The following is a 7,125-nucleotide window of genomic DNA, read 5'->3' as shown; positions in this document are numbered from 1 at the left end:
ATGGGGACAACGTTTGCCCTCCTCCAGTCGGCTGGGATCTCTCCTGTTTTCCAGGAGTTTTCAAAGATTATTGCCAATGGCTCCGATATTACATTAGCCAGTTCTTTTAATACCCTTGGATGTAGCTCATCTGGTCCTGGAGACTTAAATTCTCAAAACGGAGTGCCGCTTCCTTCCTACTTTGGGGAAGGTGCTCAAACAAAGCTGTTGTGGTTTTTACCAGCCTTGCAACTCTATTTGCACCGTGCCATAGAAAGTTTCCAGAGCACATAGTTTAGAGTTTCTAGAGCTTGGGAAATATTACTTTTGGATAGTACAACTCCCAGATTCCTGCACCCAGCGTCACCCAATTTCTTCTACAAAGGTTGGGCTTCCATTATTATTATTATTATTATTATTATTATTATTATTATTATTATTATTCCTTTGAGCTCTTCCTCCTGAGCCGAGGTTGAGATTCTACCTCAACATTTGGACGAACTTCCTGACAGTAAGAGCAGTTTGACAGTGGAACATACTTCCTCAGTGGAGTGGTGGAGTCTCCTTGCTTGGAGGTCTTTAAGCAGAGGCTGGATGGCCATCTGTCCATGGAGATGCTTTGATTGGGATTTCCTACATGGCAGAACAATGGGGTTGGACTGGATGGCCCTTGGGGTCTCTTCCAACTCTAGGATTCTATGGCTTTAGGCAAGTCACACACTCTCAGCCTCAGGAGAAGGCAATGGCAAACCCCCTCTTAACAAACCATGCCCTGTGAGGAGAGGCTTAAGGAGCTGGGTATGTTTAGCCTGGAGAAGAGAAAATTAAGGGAGGACATGATCGTCATATTTGAAGAGATACCATATTGAGGATCACAGGCGCGTTACAGACCACCCAGAAGGGGCAGTCTCGAGCCGCTGCCGGTTGCAGCGTCTGGGAACCGCAGCAGCCAAACGGCGCGGTTCCCGGACGCTGCAAAGAAGGAGCACGAAAATTGTGCTCCTTCCTGCGTCCCGGAAGAGACGCCGCAAGTGACGAAGCGCACACTCGCGGCGTCATTTCCGGGGTGCGACGTGCAGACGCAGCGCATCCGCTACGTCAAGATGGCAACGGCCGTGTGGAACGGCCACTGCCATTTCGTACGGACTTAGTCAGGGTTAGGGGCATCTGGAAGAGACACCCCTTTCTAACCCTAGCACGGACTGAGTCCATCCTAGGGTGCCCATCTGTAACGAGCCATAGAATCATAGAATTGTAGAGTTGGAAGAGATCACAAGGACCATCCAGTCCAACCCTATTCTGCCATGCAGGAATTCACAATCAAAGCATGTGGCCATCCAGCCTCTGTTTGAAGACCTCCAAGGAAGGAGACTCCACTACACTCCGAGGCAGTTTGTTCCACTGTCGAACAGCCCTTACTGTCAGGAAGTTCCTCCTAATGTTGAGGCGGAATCTCTTTTCCTGCAGCTTGCATCCATTGTTCCGGGTCCTGTTCTCTGGAGCAGCAGAAAACAAGCTTGCTCCCTCATCAATATGACATCCCTTCAAATATTTAAACAGGGCTATCAAATCACCTCTTAACCTTCTCTTCTCCATGCTAAACATCCCCAGCTCCCTAAGTCGTTCTTCATAGGGCATGGAGCAAGCTTGTTTTCTGCTGCTCCAGAGAACAGGACCCAGAACAATGGATGCAAGCTGCAGGAAAAGAGATTCTACCTAAACATAAGAAGGAGCTTTGTGACAGTAAGGGCTGTTTGACAGTGGAAGACGCTTCCTCAGAGTGTTTTGGAGTCTCTTTGTTTGTAGGTCTTTAAGCAGAGACTGGATGACCATCTGTCACAGGGAATGCTTTGATTGAGAGTTCCTGCATGGCAGAATGGGATTGGACTGGATGGACCTTGGGGTCTCTTCCAACTCTATGATTCCATGATCCTGACTCAAAAACCAACACAAAAACAATGTATTGGTGTTATTGCATTACCTTAGATGACTGCATATCAGGAGTGTGGTGGATGGAATTGCCTTCTTTGGACGGTTTTCAACAGACTGCGACGATGGGCCATCTTTTTTCGGGAGGGCTTTGGGCGGTTTGTGGCGGTTGCCTTCCTGCAATGGCAGTAAGATGGGTCGGGTTCTGGGTGACCTTCGAGGGGCGGGGGTGAGTGGGTCCCTTTCTAACTCTATGATTCTACAGAGTGAAGAGAAAAGAAGTGTGGGGGCTCAGGAGAAGCCAGAGGCTCAAAGAGACAGTCCAAAAAACTATTCATTTCCAACAGGATCACGCACTAGTCCTCAAGGAGCCCTACAAACTCCTCTCATCTGAGAGTCCGGAAGAGGGCCACAAACAGGGAACAGACTGCATTCAAGATCAGGAACACAGGAAACCCTGGGCCTTACTATCCACATTCATCTTTAGGATTGACTCAGCAAAAAACTGCTCTTGTTGAGCTGCAAACTGTCCATCATCATCCGTCATCATCGTCATCGTAATCGTCATCTCATCATCCTGTCCATTTCTTCCACACACGACTGTTCTCTCAGTCTACAGACTCTCAGACATCTTGTTGTTGTTGTTGTTGTTGTTGTTGTGGTTGTGCCTTCAACAGTCATACTTCTGACTCATTGGTGACCCCAAGGCCAAAACCTATTCCCTGTGGTTTTTACTTGCATCATGTTTGTGCAGAGGTGGTTTTTCCCATTGACCTTTTACAAAGGTCTGAGAGAGGTGTGACTTGCCAAGGAGAAATTTTGCACCCTTGCCTCCAGAGTCACAGTCCAATGCTCCCAAACCATTACGCACACTATTGCCCACTATGGACTTCCAATAAAAATAAACATTGGCATAAACCAAGTCAACCCACCCCAAGCCAAGATCTATTGGGATAAGCTCTTCAATAAGAAATCAATATTTATTAATTAATAATAATAATATATAAAACCCACATAAGACTGTCAGAACGGAAATAACAACTCTTAAATGGGGATTGCCCTAATAAGGGTTCTTTCTTCCCCTCCAGACCCCAAGACTGCCCCTAAGGTCTGTGCGGAAACACTTTCCAATAAAGAAATCAATATTATTAAACATGCATAATAATCAACCTGATACTCTGACTGTTGGACGAGAACTAACACCTCTTAAAGAGGGATAACTCTTATAGTGTCTTTCTTCCACAATCACAGGACACCACCCCCACACCCAAGTTCTATGGGAGGAAAGCCATTCCATAAGAACTCAACAATATTAATTAATTAACTGAATATAGATTTTCCATGAGGAGGCAAGGCAATGCTCTTAAACTGGGTAACCTCAGGAGTGCCTTGACTCACAGTCCACTGGCAAAGGCATGTCACCAGCCAGCCAGGGCTTGGGGAGGCTTCCCACAGCAGCAGCAAGGCCTCCCTCCACTTTGGCGCCTGGGGTCCAAGTGGTTTGCCTCTGGGACCCCGTGCAGAGTGCCACTGCTGCTGTATTACTCACAGGCCTCCCATCAGCAGTGCTGGAAAAGGCCATTCTGGGCTCCCGTGTCGCGGCCGCCGCAGTTCCCTGGGCAATGTGGCTCCCTCCAGCAGCAGCCCCTTTCTGCCTCCCTCCAGCCATGGCTTCCTGCTGCTGCTGCTGCTGCGCTGGAGGACAAAAGGGCGGGACACAGGTGAGGGGGACTCTCCCGTGACCGTCACGGGCAGGGGACGGGAGCCCGGAGACGGGGATCTTCCCCTCGGGGGGCGGGGCCTCGCCATAGCAACAGGGAAATAGAAAGGCTACTCCGGGGACTAAAGGCTATGGGGTTTTTGCATGGGGTTTTCTTTGGAAGAGGGGATCTACCTGGTTTGGTCCAATTCTTTCCTCTGAAATATTGCCTAACAGCCCCCCTGGGTTCCCTTGGCGGTCTCCCATCCGGGGACTAACCAGGACTGGCCCTGCTCTCTAGCTTCCAAAATCAGTGGAGCCTATGTTCCTTGTATGTGTGTAGTGTCTTTCTGCCTTCAAGTTCACCTGTTGATCTTTACCTACGGACTTCCTTAGGGACATGGGGTCCTCAGAGGGGCTTTGGCTCAGTTCTTTCACTCCTGAAACGACCGAATGCCTAACCAGCCCCTGGGATCCCTTGGGGGACTCCCATCCAAGGAACCTAACCAGGGACTGACACTTGCTTAGCTTTAGCTTTCCTTGTATCGTGTATGTTTCTTTCTACCTCTTCAAGTCACCTGTTGTCACTTTATAGCAGACCCCATTACATGTCATCGGTTTCTTTAGGGAAGAAAAGGTGGTTTTGCAGCAGCTCCCTTCCACCTGAAACAAAGACCGCTGTCTCCCATCTGAGGACTAAAACTATGGCCGAGCCTGCTTAATCTTCCACAACCTGAAATGGCGGGCTCTAGTTACCTTGTAGGTGTGCTGGACTTTGCTACCTATCACATCACCTGCTTGATCTCATAGGATTTTCTTAGGGAAGGCATCTTTAGAGGTTGATTTTTGCCAGTTCTTTCCTCTGAAAATATTGCCCAACCAGCACCTGGGGATCCCTTTGACCAGTCTCCCATCTGCAAGACTAAGTTGCACGGCTGACCCTTGCTTGCCTTTCGAACACTCAGCTATGGAACTTAGTCTCCTTGTATGTGCTTTATGTTACGCTTCAAGGTACACCTGTCGGTGCCCCATAACATCTCATAGGGTTTTCTTAGGGAAGGATTCCTCAGAGGTGGATTGGCCAGATCCACTTCTTCTGGCACTATCGAGCTCACAGACTGTACTTGGTGTGTTCCTTGGTGGTATCCCAATCTCAGGATCCACCACGGGACTGACCCCCTGTTTAGCTTCCAAGATCTGACAGGAATGGGATACGATGGACACCTTTAGAATCCATCAGCATTCATAGAGTTTGAAAGAGACCACCAGAGGCCATTCCGAGTCCAACCCCTCTCTACGTCCATGGCAGGAACTCTCAGTCAAAGCCATTCCTGAAAACATTGCCTATCACAGCTTCGCTTAAACACCCCTCCAAGGAAGGATGACTCTACCAAAACCTCCATTGAGGGAGTGTCGTTCCACTGCTTCAGAACAGCCCTTACGCGTCACGGAAGTTCCTCCTAATGTGTAAGGCTGGAATCTCTTCTCCTGTGAGCTTGCATCCCATTGTTCCGCCTTGGGTCCTGTGTCTCTGGAGGCACAGCAAGAAACCATAAGCTTGCTCCCTCATCTCAGTATGGACATCCTTCCAGGAAGATATATTTAAGTCAGGGCTCTCACTATCACCAAATCTTAGCCGTCTCTTCTCCGAAGGCTACACACATCTCCAGCTCCCTAAGGCGTTCCTCATAGGGCTTTCATGGTTTCAAGCCCTTCATCATTTTAGCTTGGCCCTCCTTTGGACCACATGGCCCCACTTTCTCAAGTTCCTTTTTGAATTGTGTAGTTGCCCACGAAACTGGACACAATATTCCAGGTGGGGGGTCTGGCCAAAGCAGAAATCGTAGAGAAGGCACATTCCATTGATCTAGACACTTATACTTACTATTGATGCCAGCCTAAAATTGCATTGACCTTGTTAGCTGCCGCATCACCACTTGTTAATGTTGGAAGGCTTTTCATTTGGCTGGCACTCCATCAGTTTTTTGTGGGTTTTTCGGGACTATGTGGGCCATGTTTCTAGAAGCGTTTATTCTTGATGTTTCACCAGCATACTGTGGGCTGGCATCTTCAGAGAAACAAAGATTGCTGGCGAAAATGGTCAGGAAATAAACAACCCTTTTCAGAACATCGTGTCCACATTAGCCTGAAAAACCCACAAAAACACTATGTACCTTCTCAGGATCATTTAGGACCCTCTATAGTATACGTGTCTTTGCCTCTTCAGGATGTCAGGATGTTATTGCTTTAGCCTGGATAAGGAGACAGGTTAAGATGGTGATATCATAGACCCTGTTTTACAGTATTTGAAGGGATATCATGTTAGGGAGGAGAGCAAGCTTGTTTCTGCTGCTCCAGGCGAATAGGAGGACCAATGGAACACATGGACTGCAAGTCTCCAGGAAAAAGAGATTCCAGCCTCAGCATGTAGGAGATCGAGAACCTCCTGGAATGGTTACAGAGATGTTCAACAGGTGCATGACACTTGCCGTCCTTGGAGAGTACTGTAGTGGAAGTCTCCTTTCTTTGGAGGTCGCTTTAAACAGAGGCTGGATGTTGTCCATCTGTTCCAGGGAGGGCTTGGTTTGGGTTCTTCATGCACGGCCTCCTCAATGTGGTGGTGGAACTGGATATCCATTGGGTGTCTTTTCCAATTCTACGGGTTCTAACGGAACTTTTGTTGAAAGGTTTCTTTCATGATGTCACTCATTGCACACAAGCACCCAAGCAGAGTCTACCTTTTTGGGCGCTCTAGAATAAGGCTTTCAAAGCAGGTTGTGACTGGCAACACACGTACACCTGGTCGGCCAACAGAGGCCACATCACACTACACAGTTAATGCTCCATAGAATCCTCAAATATAACGTTGGAAGAGCCACAAGGGCCATCCACGCTACCCCCTCTCCCTCCCAACCTCCCTACCCTTCCCCCCCCCCCCTGACCCTTTTGTGCCCCCCCCCCCCCCCCCGAGGAACTCTCAGTCAAAGATCCTCCCGACAGATGGCCATCCAGGCCTCTGTTTTAAAGACCTCCCAAAGAGAGGAGACTCCACTACACTCCGACAGGAAAGGAAGGCGTGTGTTCCACTGTCAAAACATGCCCTAATACTTCCAGGAAGTTCCTCCTAATGTTGACGCTGGAATCTTCCACTGATTTCACTTCTTTTAAATGTCAAATTAGATCTTTCTTGGGGAAATCTTGGGGATTTGCGATTGGGAGTCGGAACTGAAGATCTATCACCCCAGAGAATTACCACTTCATACAAGCCTCAGGATCCCACAGGATGTACAGTCAATGGCAGTAGTTAAAGGTGTGTGAATGTTAACACGTATTAATGTGTAGTGTTGATGGGACCCCTCTGACAAATGCTCACAGGGGTCTTTTTTTAGGGGGTGCGGGGTGTGTGTTTACATCTTTTGTCCAATGGTTAGCTCCTTTTCAAAGGACCACCCAAGTGGCTCCATCTTGTTGGCACACCTGAATGTAACACGCTTGAGATTTCAAGAGGGAGGGTGACT

The 7,125-nt window shown here is 48.4% G+C and overlaps 1 protein-coding gene across 1 annotated transcript in view; it reads right to left on the bottom strand.

Moving 5' to 3' along the window:
- Positions 1–7,125, bottom strand: part of PDE2A (phosphodiesterase 2A) — a 528,828-nt gene that overhangs the window by 323,519 nt on the left and 198,184 nt on the right. The gene's annotated exons all lie outside the window — the stretch shown is intronic.

This window comes from Sceloporus undulatus, chromosome 3, assembly GCF_019175285.1.
Source record: "Sceloporus undulatus isolate JIND9_A2432 ecotype Alabama chromosome 3, SceUnd_v1.1, whole genome shotgun sequence".
NCBI classification, from domain to species: Eukaryota; Metazoa; Chordata; class Lepidosauria; order Squamata; family Phrynosomatidae; genus Sceloporus; species Sceloporus undulatus.
This window is presented reverse-complemented; position numbering and strand designations above follow the sequence as displayed.